Genomic DNA, 15,992 nt, shown 5'->3' on the forward strand with positions numbered 1-15,992 from the left:
GCCTTTATAATACTGCAGCAATTGTAACACACGCCAAATAATCGAGACTGTTTTGGCAGAAATGGTCATTTTTATAACACGGCAGAATATAATTCACGAAGTACCAATATCAAATGCTTATTAGGCCTACTACAAACAAAAAGCTTTACGTTAGGAAATAGTTTTACACTTCATTCATACGCTCCGGTTTCTCAAGCATGAGATTGAAAAGTAGTAGTGTGAAATTTTTATAGAAATTTGGAATAGTCTTATTCTTCCATAATTTGTGTGATGTCCCCGTTTCTTCTCCTTGCTCGTCCTAACAAACAATGTTGTCATCACTAATTCTGTATCTATTCCTGCCAATGTCAAAGGTTAACTTCACTAACTCTGCCAGAATCACCAGTTTGTTTATAATTTTGTCACCAGTTTAGTTATCCTGCGATTATTCTCCGGTTAGGCATTGCTACGTGCTCGTACAATACGTTTTCCGTGCTCCTTCCAGAATAGACCTTAAAGCGGCTGCTAGCCAGAGACTGTACAACTGGCCCTTACTAGTATAGTGATCTGGCCAAAAATTTTCTGTCAAAATTTCATTTTCTTGGATACACCGAGAAGATTATATGTAATCTTTCTTACCTGTTATTCCTGTTAGTCGTTTATTCGCACTCTGGTAGTCTGAATCTGTGGATTTCGCTGGTAATCGTGACAACGCTCATTATTCGCAAACCCTATAAACCACATAATCGGACAGTGGTTGGCTTGCTTTCGTTCGGCTATACTTTGCTCAGCTCGTATAGCCCCTTTTGTCTGCAGGAAAGTTTATTTCTAGATGTGACGAGAATTCCACTGACAGAGACATCACGTACACTATGCACGCATTCACAAATCAACTTATGATTCATTCAGAAATGTCATACGAATAATCGATAGACCAACGTGCGCTGGATGCTAGGCACTTTGTGAAACAAGTTTTATATGAATTTGACCCCCCTCCCCGCACTCCTAGATCCAGGGCTGCTGCCCAATCTGGCAGCTTGAGTGCGCCAGTAAAATTTTTCCCGGTAGCACCTAGCTGCTTTTTTTCTTTATTTTTTACTGTGACTGCTTACGCAGCCAACAGCCACGTTTCTGTAGCCAGAAGCAGAAGAAGATACTACTCAACTGTGCATGCGCATGATCCCACTCGTAACTGCTAAAACAAATCTAATGTTAACAGTTGTGACGTCATGCTCATCGGAGGCAATTTGTTGTTACGAAGCATTGCATAGTCTTCCTAAAGCCTTTGACACATTTTGCTGTTGGCTGTTTATTTTATTTATCGTATCCAAGACATCACCATTTTACAAATAATAATAATAATAATAATAATAATATATTACAATGCAAGAGAAGCAGTTATAATACAATAATACATGGTTATAAGGTAAATTAACTACAATAATATAGGAAGGTATGTAACATATAATAAGTGCCAAGGATGCGAAACAGAGCGATTCTCATATCCCACGTGAAGCCCAATACACTGCAGCTTGAATAGCCTTGTCATTTGCTTCAAATAGGTCTTGAGTCGCTCGCAGGGCTCGTCTGCACTGATGTAGCCCCATTTTTCCAAGTTTGCTCTGCATCTTGATACGCCTGTTCGTAGTCTATTCAGGGCTTTCCAGGTCGTATATGGGAGTTCAGAGCCAGCTGTGGGTTCTTCCCTGGGGCTGTTCCCTGGTCTTCCTGGGTCCACATTGTACCACAGCTCTTCTCGTCGTGCTCTAGGCGATAAAAGAGTTGCTTCAGTTGTTCGTAGGAAACTCTTCCTTGATTTAAGTCGGCGAGGTTGAAGATTGTATCCGAACATTGGATGCCTGGGATCAGACGCTTGTATGAGCACTGTGTTTTGTTGCTGTATATGGTGCATTTCTTTTGCAGTTTAAGTTTTATTTTAGTTTTGTCTCTCGTTCACGTTTTGTGGCTGCAGTGTTATTCTGCAGTAGCAGGATACAGTAATATCCTTTGTTATAGTATTGGTTCTTACCATTCAAAATTACAAAAATTTGACTGAGAACAAAAACAATGAAAATTTCCCGGGTTTTTCCCGGTTTTCTCCTGGATGAAAAAATTCCCGTGTTTTTCCCGGATCTCCCGGTTGTCCCAGGTCGTAGACGCCCTGCAGTGGTTCCAAAGAAAATGGTACCACAGTGAAATAGTGTTCCGTTTTTTATACTATTATAAATATTGTTGTCAGTACCAATATATAATAAGTATGTCAATGATTTTTTGGGAAATGCTTTGACTAATGACCCTAACTGTGTGTAAGAATTTTGAGCTATCTCTCATTTATAGATCAGTTGCACCATGGGGTGAAGATTATGCTAAAAATGCAGCCCGTTCAGGAGTGTGTGTCCCCGTAAATCAGTTCTTCAGAAATTAGTTCATTTGTGTGCCTCTTTCCCCTCTCAGTTGCTTCTTCTACAATCTATCTCACATTTTATAAATAACATTGCCATACTTGGACTTCTCATTGCTCAGATATTACTACCATACTTCACCTTGAATATATTTTTCTTTGTGTTTCGGTGGCTTGATGTAGTTAATCTATTTTCTGTTGAATATTCCTCCTTGCAACACTATCATAGTGCAAGAAATTTTGTCGTTCCCAAAAGAGAGGAAGAAAATTACGTAGCTGTACTTTCTCTGAACTACCCACTCCTGACACGGGGAACATTCCTGCATCAACAGATGATCCTGATGAAACTTGGCGGGTGTGTACAGGGGGCAAAATAATGCAATACAATTTTTTTGTGCCCTATTTCATTTTTAAGGTGTAAAACCATGGTGTATATGACCCGGGACAACCGGGCGATCCGGGAAAAAACTGGGAATTTTTTCATCCTGGAGAAACCCGGGAAGTTTTTAGAATTCCGGGAATTTTTCATTGTTTTAGTTTTCAGTTAAATTTTTGTAACATTGGTAAGAACCAATACTCTAACAAAGAATATTACTTTATCTTGCTTGTGCAGAATAATACTGCAGCAATAAAACATGAACGAGAAAAAAAAAGAAAATAAAACTAAGTTGCCAAGGAAATGCACCATATACCTACAGCAACAAAACATAGTGCTCACACAAGCGTCTGCCAACAGCAAAATGTGTCAACGGCTTTAGGAAGACTACGCAGTGCTTCATAACAACAAATTGCCTCCAATGAGCGTGACGTCACAACTGTTTACATTAGATTCGTTTGAGCAGTTGCGAGTGAGCGCATGCGCAGTTGAGTTGTGTATGAGTTTTACCTTCTCCCGCTTCTAGCTACAGAAGTGTGGCAGGTAGCTGTATAAGCAACAGCGGCAAGCAGCCAGGTGCTCCCTGGAAAATAAATTTTACTGGTGCACCTAAGCTGTCAGATTCACGCATATGCAACGGCCTGGATATAGGGGTCAGGGGACAAACTGGGATATCTGCCCCGGGCGGCAATTTCTGTTGGGGGCAGGGTAGGGTGACGGGGGTGGGGTGGGAGGAAAGACCTTGTTTCACAAAGCACCTAGTGTCCAGTGCACGTCGGTCTATCGATTATTCATATGATTTTGAAACTCATCCCTGTTGAATAACAGGTAAGAAAGATTACATATTATGTTCTCGGTGTAACCAAGAAAATGAAATTTTGTCAGAAATTTTTTTGCCAGAACGCTACACTGGTAAGGGTCAGTTGTACAGTCTCCGGCTAGCAGCTGCTTAAGTTCTATTCTGGGAGTAGCAGGGAAAACAGTTTTGCTAATAAAGTGCTTACCTTATTTGAACACTGCTTTCCCCCAAAACTTACCAAGGTTAGAGCAAAGTATACAAAGAAGCCATGGATTACTCGAGGAATAGGGGTATCTTGTAAAACAAAAAGAAAACTGTATCTGTCAATCCGAAACATTTCCAATGTTGATGCTATAGCACATTATAAGAAATACTGCAAAATATTAGACTGTAATACGGGTGTCAAAGCAAATATATTACAAGGAAAAGATAGTCATATCAGATAACAAAATAAAGACAATATGGGATATAGTGAAGGAGGAGACCGGTAGAACCAGACATGAAGAGGAACAAATAGCATTAAGAGTAAATGATACATTGGTGACAGATGTGTATAGTGTTGCAGAACTTTTTAACAAACATTTTATAACTGTTACTGAAAAGATGGGGTTGTCAGGTTCGGTAGATGCTGCTATGGATTACCTTAGACCAGACATTTCAAGTAACTTCCATAATATGAATTTGACCCTCACTACCCCAACAGAAATAATGTCCATCATAAAATCTTTAAAATCAAAAACATCTAGTGGGTATGATGAAATATCAACAAAGTTAATTAAAGAATGTGATTCTGAGCTAAGTAACATATTAAGCTATCTGTGTAACCAGTCGTTTATCAGTGGAATATTTCCTGAATGGCTGAAATATGCTGAAGTTAAGCCACTGTTTAAGAAGGGAGATAAAGAAATAGCATCAAATTTCTGTCCAATTTCACTGTTGCCAGCATTCTCAAAAATTTTCGAAAAAGTAATGTACAGTCGTCTTTATAACCATCTTATCTCAAATAACATACTGTCAAAGTCACAGTTAGGATTTCTAAAAGCTCCTGATATTGAGAAGGCTATCTTCAGTTACAATGAAAATGTGCTTAATTCATTAGACAAAAAATTGCAGGCAACTGGTATATTTTGTGATCTGTGTAAATCACAATATCCTTTTAAGTAAACTAGAATATTATAGTGTAACAGGAAATGCTGCAAAATGGTTCAAATCTTATATCTCTGGCAGGAAACAAAGGGTGTTATTAGGAAAGAGACATGTATCAAGCTATCAGGCATCATCCAACTGGGAACTAATTACATGTGGGGTCCCACAAGGTTCCATTTTGGGGCCCTTACTTTTCCTTGTGTGTATCAATGACCTTTCATCAGTAACATTACCAGATACCAAGTTTGTTTTGTTTGCCGATGATACAAACATTGCAATAAATAGCAAATCAAGTGTAGTCTTAGAAAGATCAGCCAATAAAATATTTGTGGACATTAATCACTGGTTCCTAGCCAATTCTTTGTCACTAAACTTTGAAAAAACACGCTACACGCAGTTCAGAACTTGTAAGGGGTGTCCCAAGAGTGTATGTCTAACATACGATGACAAGAAGATAGAAGAAGTGGACAGTGTTAAATTCTTGGGATTACAGCTTGATAATAAATTCAACTGGGAGGAGCACACCACAGAACTGCTGAAGCGTCTTAACAAATCTCTGTTTGCAATGCGAATTTTGTCAGACATAGGGGATATAAAAATGAAAAAGCTGGCATACTATGCTTACTTTCATTTCATAATGTCATATGGGATTATTTCTTGGGGTAATTCATCAAGCCAAGCTAAAGTTTTCCGGGCACAAAAACGTGCAGTAAGAATTATATGTGGTGTGAACTCAAGAACATCCTGCAGAAGCCTGTTTAGGGAACTAGGGATACTAATTACAGCTTCCCAATATATTTATTCCTTAATGAAATTTGTCATTAAAAATATATCACTTTTTCAAACCAACAGCTCAATTCATGGAATCAATACTAGAAATAGAATAATCTTCACAAGGATTTAAAGTCACTTAGTCTTGTACAAAAAGGTGTGCATTATTCAGGAACACACATTTTCAATAACTTGCCAGCAGCCATAAAAAGCCTAACAACCAATGAAATTCAGTTTAAGAGAAGCCTAAAGGATTTATTGGTGGCCAACTCCTTCTACTCCATTGATGAATTTCTTAGTAAAACCAACTGATTTGTATATAAGTACAACATAACTTCTGCACAATTTCAGTGCAGTAATGTGTTCACTGAAAATTGTCTGTGTGTGTGTGTGTGTGTGTGTGTGTGTGGTGTGTGTGTGTGTGTGTGTGTGTGTGTGTAAGTATAATCTAACTTCTGCACCATTTCAGTGCAGTAATGTGTTCATTGTAAATAAGTATTACAGTAGTTGTATTACATGTTTATTACCTTATAAATAAATAAAAAACTTTTTTATTTTAAATTCAGTGCATTAGTATTTGTAAAATGACTCTTAGTGTTCATTAAAAAAATGACGATCATTCCACTTGGGACCTGTGGAATGGTACATTAGCTTATTTGTTTTAGTTGTAAATATTTGTCATGTATTGTTGTTTTTCTGACATGTTCCACATCCTGGAGGATCTCCTCACTACGGATCAATTGGAATGAAAGTAAATCTAATCTAATCTACGAACACATAATAACTCCTAACCGGAGAATAAACGCTGGATAACTAAACCGGTGATTGTGGCAGGGTTAGTCTAGTTAACCGGAGAATAAGTTTTAATCCTGGCAGGAATAGTTAGAGAATTAGTGATGACAAGATAGTTTGTTAGCATGAGGAAGGAGAAGAAATGGGGACATCGCACAAATTATGGAAGAGTATGATGATTCCAAATTTATATAAAAAATTTGTACTACTACTTCTCGATCTCATGCTTCAGAAGCTAGAGCGTATGAATGAAATGTGAAACTATTTTCTAACATTAAACTTTTTGCTCTTAGTAGGCCTCTTAGGTATTTGATATTGGTACTTAGTGATTATACTCTGTCATGTTATAAAAATGACCATTTGTGCCAAAACAGTGGCAATGTATGTTACAATTGCCGGCCAGAGTGACCGAGCAGTTCTAGGTGCTACAGTCTGGAACTGCGCGACCGCTACGGTCGCAGGTTTGAATCCTGCCTCGGGCGTGGATGTGTGTGATGTCCTTAGGTTAGTATGGTTTAAGTAGTTCTAAGTTCTAGGGGACTGATGACCTCAGAAGTTAAAGTCCCATAGTGCTCAGAGCCATTTGAACCATTTTGTGTTACGATTGCTGCAGTATTAGGCAGACCTATGTTGTGTTACCGACCAGACAGTGACAAAATACACATAATCAGATTGAGAAAGCACACCAGTCTTGAGTACTATTCATATTAATAGCTTTTTCAGTATTAGCCAACGACATTTGGTATTTCCATGTAGCAAAGCCTATAACGAACTTTGATGAGCAAATGGATTCTTTCCCAAAAGGAAAGCACTCCATGTAAAGCTGTACTAAGGTTAGTGAGAAAAGCAATGCTAGGACTTAAATATTGAAGAAATATGTACTGACTTGCTTGTCTATTGTCTTTACTGGTTTTATGAGTTCTGTAATTAATTTTATGTCACAAAAACATCAAGTTATTAGCTAAAAGGCAAAAAAGAGTGCAAATTTTGTGAAGAGTTCCTGTTCTCCCGGTTACAAATAAACCCATCCAGTATTGAGAGTTTTTTAAAAGAGGGGCAGGTTGTCAAACTGGCCGACTGGGAACAGGAGAGGCACCACAGGACATTTTAATTTCCACTGTCCTGAATACAGTTTGATGGCACCCATTAGAAAATTTTATATGTTTGAGTTCCACAGAGCGAAATACAGTGACGTGTGATAGAAGAATGCTGTGTGAAGAGGCGTGGCACTGCACTTTGGCACATGCAAGACCAAACATTTCCTCAAACGCATACGTTTTACGTATCAGACTCTTCAGAAAGCTGTGCGCTACAAAATGGACGTATTTTTGAAAAATCGATTTTTAAAATTTTGGCATTCTACCTCAAATGCTCTAGGGAGGAGGGGCGCCACTATCTAGTATTGCCCTGGTTCGGAAATACTGTAGTAGATCCAGGACTGATCCGCAGAGCAGTGTTGTAATGGGGAGGTAGGTAGTCTCATGTGACCCATGTTTACGTCTAATGAGTTTGCTGTTTCCTTTTCATTTATTGCTCTCACATCAAATGAAAACAAAACAGATTTCCGTGGCCGGAAGCTATCAAGTCAATTAAAATACATTTACATAATTACGGAAGGCTAAAATACACTATTAGTTTCAGATTTTATTTTATGGCCCCTTTCTGACGATCAAGCATTAATCGCCTTGCAGAGCAATGAAGTTATTTTTGTCAATTTGCTAAAGAAATTTGCCTTTAATTAATTTTTTCCACTGAGCCAGCCAATTTATTTGAAATGATGTCCTATGTTCTGAATATCCACTGTTATCGGCTGGCGAGATCACGTGACGTGAGCTATGACTAGCTTACAAAAGCGCATCGCAATCTCGATTTCAATGCTCCGGAAAGTAACATGCGGTTTTTGGTCGAATTCGAATTTATACTTTCGTAATACAAAAATACAGTGGACATGTTGCTGCACGTCAGATGTCTTCCCAAAATGTGTTTTGTTACCTTAGTTTCTGTTGCTAAAGTGCTGGGAAATTCTACGCCGGTGTATAAAACCATCATCATTCATAACTTTTACAGTTCCGAGGAAAAGTATACTCTCACTTAACACGGAAAAAGTGTATTTTCACCCGGGACTAAGTGTACTTTTAACCAGGAATTCCGGGAAAAATCCAGGAATTTTTTTTCCTCGTTCACGTATACACCTTGAAAACACACCCCAATGTGTAATTTGACAGGTTAGGTTTGGAGGGAATATCTTCAATACTATGATATATAAAAAATATTTCTCATATAAAAGTTGATATGTAATTAACATTCTTGAAAAGTGTAAAGTTGAATTTTGTAATGATCAGAAATTTTGCAAAATAATCTACCACCATTAATTAATTTTGAAAAATGAAAACTTTTGTTACAACAAATCAAAGAAGCTCAAGCTACATACATCCATAGGTAACAAAGCTGGTTTCTGGAATACCATTTTTGGAAAATAAGCTGCAAACAACATACAGCTTGAGTATTTTCAAAATAACTAATTAAAATATCGAAACATTCATTATTCTTCTAGTTATTTATTTTATTTATATTTGTTGTATGTTTTAAATTATTGCTTTACATTTTACATTCATGGCATTTTTGTTTTTTAGATTGCTGGCCGTGCGGGATTAGCCGAGCAGTCTAAGGCGCTGCAGTCATGGACTGTGCGGCTGATCCCGGCGGAGGTTCGAGTCCTCCCTGTGTTTGTCCTTAGGATAATTTAGGTTAAGTAGTGTGTAAGCTTAGGGACTGATAATCTTAGAAGTTAAGTCCCATAATATTTCACACACATTTGAACATTTTTTAGATTGCTGTTTCACATATGCTTATTTTGTTAATGGATAATAATAAGTAACTATTTATGATATAAAGTAATTACAATAATGAATCTGTTAGGAAAGAACTTAACTTTTCTTACACCCTGCACATAAAATGAACAAAATTTCTTCATGTAATATACATACAATATAAAACAAAATTCAGCAGGATTTCAAATTATCATGAGTGACCCTCTAAATATCTTGATTTGTATCAGGGTATTTCAGTGCATTGGTAATTCTTGACAAAGAGAACTGATTACATACTAGTGACTGTAGCTTGATTATACAGTTTCTCACGTGGAGACTGACATCATAATCATTCAACACAACTACACCTGAAAATCTTATCACAAAGTTCTACCAACATCGAAAGTTGTTTACACCCAATGGCTGTACCGGTGCTGTCAAGCCCTTTGAGATCAGCAGATGAACAGTTCCTTGTCATCAGGTATGATGATCTAAACGATTCTTTCACTCTGACCACTGCAAGAATCTAACAAATAAATTTCCTTTACTTCACATCTATGGTCACAAATTCTTTGTCAACAGACTACCAGTTTTGGTCTATAATGACTGTCTTCAGATCTGTTTTATAAAAAACATATCCTAACTATACTGGAGCGATAGTGGCATCATCAAAATCGGCACCAGCATCATCAAATATATGTAAATAACAGCATATGCAAGAGTCATCTGGTCAGCAGCACATTTGACAATGCCATTATGGCTCCAGTATATTATGACAAGTTTGTATAAAAAAGATTTGAAGATTGTCATTAGAGACAGGAACCTGTAGTCTGATGACAAAAAATTTGTGACCATAGATGTGAAGCAAAGGAAATTTGTTTTATATTCGGGTCACTGTTTTATTCGCGACCATGTCGCAGCTTGTGAATCTAACAATAATAGAGATAATTTCCCTCACTGGGAAAGAAAACATCTTTCAGATATCTTTTGATCTGGTCAGACATTTGTTTACCAGATTTTGATGCTGTCACAAGGATATTTGGAACTTTAAAAAGAGATTCTCGAATTCTTGGTGCAAACTCACCCTTTGTTTCTTTTAAAACTATGAAAAGGCGGTGGTCAGTGTGGAAAAAAATTTTTTTTAAATGTTTTGAGCATTGTAGTCCAGGACAAGAAACATCTGGTGATGTCAAAGGACTCTATGGAACAAGTACAGCCGTGGAACGTATATGGCTTTTGGGGTAGGAAGAACTTTGTTTGAAGGTTTCCAGATCTAGTTCTGTTGATTGATTATGATGTCAATTGCCACTTGAGAGACAATATAATCAAGGTGCAGTCATTAGTGCATAATCAATTCTCTTTGTCAAGAATTACAGATGTACTGAAATATGCTTGATACAAATCAGGATATTTAGAGGGTCTCCTGTGATAATTTGAAATCCTGCTGAATTTTGTTTTATATTGTCTTCTCCGTTTTATATATTATGTGAATAAATTTTGTTCTGAGCATTTTCTTGTATTTACTTTCAATCATAATAATGAGTGGTGTATTATTTTCAATTAACAAAGTACACATATGTGAACCAGTATTCTAAAAAACAAAAAAGAAGAATGTAAAATAACAGTTAAAAACATAAAACAAATATAAGTAAAATAAATAACTTGACTAATCATGAATATTTTGATATTTTAATTACTTGTGTTAAAAATACTCAGACAGCACATTGTGTACAGCTTATTTTTCAAAAATAGTATTCTAGAGACCACCTTTATTACATTACACATGGATGTACTTAGCTTTAGAGCTTCTTTAATTTATATCATCACAAAAGTTTTCATGTTTCAAAATTAATTTGTGCAGAATTTCATATTAATATGAAATTTGACCATACACTGTTAAGAATGTTAATTACTTATCAACTTCTATATGAGAAACATTTTTTATATATGATCATGTGAAGATATTCCCTCCAAACCAAATTTGCCAAATTACCTTTTGGGGCATGTTTTATCCCTTAAAAGTGAAATTTTACACAAACGAGAGAATATGTATGACCCCTCTACACATCTGCCAAGTTTCACAAAGATTGTTTGTTGACATTTGGGAATGTTCCCTTGTGAGTCACATTGTCTATTGCCAAAAAGCATTGGAGGTAAAATATAGGTCAATTATTAGGCACCCAAGGTTTATCTAGCTTCTTTATATGTAGCTTCTTCTATAGAACAACTAAACTATTCATTATGAAACCATTCGTTTATGTTTAACGTGATCCATAATTTATGATCAAAAGATTAAGTTACCTTAGGAATACTAATTTCTTTTCAAAGATCAAAATAATTTGACCTCAGTGTTTGCAATATTAAGAATTTTACGCAGTGTTTTTATTCAGCTTACACATTTCAAGCAACAAAAAAAAAGGGGGGTGTTAAAAATTCATTCTTTGTTCTCTAATCTTACTGTTGTTTACATTTCATTCTCAATTATTTTGTTAGCTTTACTTTTTTATACTGACTCTGCCTCCTGTGACACCGTCACACTTTTCACTAGTACTGTTAGGATTTTGATGTTGTATCATTTTCTCACAGTCTTTTATGCTTCTATGGCAGGTGTTGCATGCCAGTTGAAACTCTAGACTAATACCATATTCCTTGTGTGTTCTCTTGGTTTACAGTTAATCCTATCATTGCTGAATTCACACTGACAACTTGTTGTTCTTGAACACATTTCATGAGATTGTCAGCAGTGCTGATTACATATGCTGCTCCTTAGCACTTAAGTAATGCTCAGGATCTTCACTTCTATACCTGTGTATTAATATAGAACTGTACAATAAGACAAAAAGAGACTCATTTAGAAATTCTTTCATGTGTGGTACAATTGAAAAGTTAGTACCACACACAGTTAGACACCAGTAATTCATAATCTTTTGTTTCTTTTCTTGTGGTGCTAACAATAAATCTTATTCTGCACTACGGTACAGAACAATGCCCCAAAATGTTGTTCTCAGAGTAATAAGGGGTTTTCCTCTCCAAATATTTAGTATTCTCATTTCATTGTCACACATTTTACAAATGAATTCAGCAGTCAGTGATTTTTTTGCCTTGTTTCAAAAGTTGCTTCTGTTGTCTTACGAATTGTATCAATGCAGCTATTAATCCACTGCCAACTGCATAGATTGCCACATTGTGTATTCATGTCACATGCATTTACATAAAAAAAATATTTATGTTACATTCATAGTAACAGTCCAGTGAAGTTCACTCTTGCAACATGTACATGGTGAAACAGTTCAGAAGAAATATCTAGTTGTAGCTTTTGCTAAGTTACAGCAGGCATGTGATGCACTATTTGACATAAACAAATTTCATCTGGACTTAATGCAGCATAAGCTGATGTTATATGGCATTTCATGTGTTACAGAATGGTTAGGGTTTTCTTACAGTCCTCTTATTTTAAAGTTTGCCGTTCAAGAAGTCGTAAGTTGTTAAATCTAGTGAGCATTCTGACCATTTTGTGTTTCCAAATGACTAATCCAAGAATCTCCAGATGTAGTAAGTATCATGTTAGTACCACATGGATTGCCTTATGTCCAGTGGGATGTCTTCTAATAACTGTGTTGGCATATATACACTGCCGGACAAAAGTAGTGAAGTACGAAGAAGACACAGTCAGATGTCAATGTAATTTTGTACATGTGCACATCACTGGTGGTTATATAAAGGATTAGAATTTCAGTTGTCTGTGACTAGTAGAATGCCCACCAGAGTTCATTTGTGTTGTTGATGTTTAGTATTGTTGCTAGGTGTGGCAGGATATAGGAGGGCATGAACATCAGATGTTGAATGATCACTGTTAAGGACAGAGAGGTGCTGTGTACATGTATGAGACAGCATTACCAGCACCTGATAAGAATTGCAAAGAGGTTTCAGTGTTGGTCACCATTTGACCATTTGATCAGCTGGTCGAATCATGCAGTATTCAGATTTGTGGAGTATTGGACTGCTTGGGGATGTGAGGACAGACACACTCATTATTCTGGTTCTGGTCAACCACGTCTGACCAACTCAAGGGAGAATAACTGCATCATTCATCAAGCTCATTGTAACCCCTTCACATGTGTCTGTCCTCTTGAGACCAAGTAATGGACTCCTTACAGTATTCTGTGTCATCCTGCACCATTGGCCGTAGACTACCCGCAGCCAGAATATGGAATTACCATCCCATGTGTAGACTGCCATTAACACCAAAACATCAATGAATGTATTTGGAGTGGTGTCACGGCAGGAAAGCATGCACTACTGAAGAATGGTGTCGTGTTGTTTTAGTAGTGAATTGCAGTTCTGCACAATCCTGGATGACTGTAATTGGTGAGTATGATGGCCACGTTGGTAGAGGTGCAGTTCTTTCCATATTTTGGAGAAGAACAGCAGTGTTACTTCTAGCACCATGGTGTGGGAAGCTATTGAGCATGACTTCAGGTCAGAGCTGGTAGGGATTGAGGGAATTCTGATGGCACAATGGTACACCATGGACATCCTGCATATTTCTGTGTTACCTATCGTGTGAGAATATTGAGGTGCCATTTTTCAACAATCAATGCTCATCCACACACAGCACATGTTGCTACAAACTATATGCATAGTGTTGAGATATTCCCACAGCCAGCAAAGTACCTAGATCTGTGCCTGATGTAACATGTGGGACTAGCTCACATGTAAAGTCCGTCCCAGTGCCAGTATTTAGGACATCAAGGATCATTTACAATGTTTGTGAGTTAGTTTGTCTCAGGAGAGGATACAACGGCTTTATGATAACCTTCCCTATGGAATCGGTGCTTGCATCCAGGCTAGAGGGTTTGCAAGATCATACTATAACTGTGCTTATACTGTCAAGTTTATTGTAATTTTGACTGTATTTTTTAAGCACTTAAGTAAATCACATACCTTTTCAACCTGTGAAGTTTCAATTTGTTTCTCCCTCCCCTTGCAGGTGCTTCACTTTCTTATAGGGCAGTGTATTAGGAACTGCAGATACTTGCAGCTAAGTCTCATCAGGGACCAGTGATGCAATACCCTAAAAACCCTCACCACATGTTGACACACAAAGAATGTTTATCGACTTCCCTCAGCCAGCACGGATTTGCAACTGACTGGTATTGCATATTGTGAAGATTGCTTTGTAAATGATACTTCATCTGTGAACCAAGGCTTGCATAGAAACGCTGCATCTCTGTACATTTTTTGTAGACTGTAACTGATTTCGGAAGGGACTGCTCTGGTGCTGTTGACAGAGTGAAAAGTGGAAAAGATGAAATATATTAGATTCTAATGTTAACAGAACAATCCTTTGCCTGATCCCATTCACACTGTCAAGCTGTGCCATAGTAACATCTGGATTTATGATGTTAAAATGTTAGTTTCATTTATCTCATCAGTTGCTCATCTCTTTAAAAATCTTTGCACTTAGAATTTCTTAATCTTTTATAATTTTTGTAGTGTCAAATTGTGAGGGCTTGGCATGTTCAGGATATATTCCAGCATACGACCACACTGCTTTTCTAACAGTTTGGTACCATTCGTCATAAATGAAAACTGTATACACTTTTTTATTGTTGTATACACAGTTAGTGGATACCTTCACAAACTAACTGTCTGATTTGATTACGTGTCACACGTTGTTGAACTCCTCTTCAAAGGTTCTTCCTTTAGCCATGGAAAAGATGTATAAGTTCCATTAAAACGGTATAGACCATAATCCAGCAGCTATAAATGTTAAAATTGATTCTCTTTGTCACAAAATTTGTCACATTGTCTGTTATAACTTAGTGAAACTCCACTCCAGTATGTTCATTCATACTGGATAGATTTCAATATCCTCTCTTACATGCCTCACCATGTATATGTTGTAGAAATGAAAACACATGGTTCAACTTTAGCTACACTGGCTCTTCATTTATTTTTCCCTGGCTTGTGAATAGTCATGGAGTGTAAATAAAGCTATGCAGCTGTGGTGGAGACATGGTGCAATTATTTTCAGAATTCATAGCATCTGCAGTACCCTAGATACATAAATAATTAACACGGGATTTGTGCAGATTCAAAATGGATACATAAACAGAGAACAGTGAAGGGGTTAAACTGTCTGTCATAAAACTTTGTTTCACAGGCTTATGTTTATACTGGGTCAGTCTGAATAAGAACTAATACACTGACCATTTTCATAAATACTACTTGCTAGAATTTGAGATTCTGAAGGTCACTTAATTGTCCAGGAAACAATGTATGGCAAACTAAAAAAACAGAATCAACAAACTATTCAAGGCAGATGATGAGTGAAAAAATACTTTTGGCCACTCGTATGGAAATATGTTAATGAGCTATTTGAGAACCATAGTAGTTACAATATGCTGATAAATGTGTGAAAATGAACAATGATGGACTTTACAAAAATTAAGTGACTAGAATATTGCTGTTGGAAGTAGGTGCCACATGCAAAGACAAGGCTAACCAAGAGAGAGATTATATTCATAGTTCAACATCCTAGTGCGACTTAAAAAAAATATTATTTACTTATATCTAAAAACAAAGATGATGTGACTTACCAAACGAAAGCGCTGGCAGGTCGATAGACACACAAACAAACATACACACAAAATTCAAGCTTTCGCAACCAACGGTTGCTTTATCAGGAAAGTGGGAAGGAGAGGGAAAGACGAAAGGATGTGGGTTTTAAGGGAGAGGGTAAGGAGTCATTCCAATCCCGGGAGTGGAAAGACTTACCTTAGGGGGAAAAAAGGACAGGTATACACTCGCGCACACACACCCATATCCAACCGCACATACACAGACACAAGCAGACATTTGTAAAGGAAATTCGTGACAGTGGCATGCACTGACGACTGCGCAGTTGAGCCCGCA

This window comes from Schistocerca cancellata, chromosome 4 (genome assembly GCF_023864275.1).
Source record: "Schistocerca cancellata isolate TAMUIC-IGC-003103 chromosome 4, iqSchCanc2.1, whole genome shotgun sequence".
Lineage (NCBI taxonomy): Eukaryota > Metazoa > Arthropoda > Insecta > Orthoptera > Acrididae > Schistocerca > Schistocerca cancellata.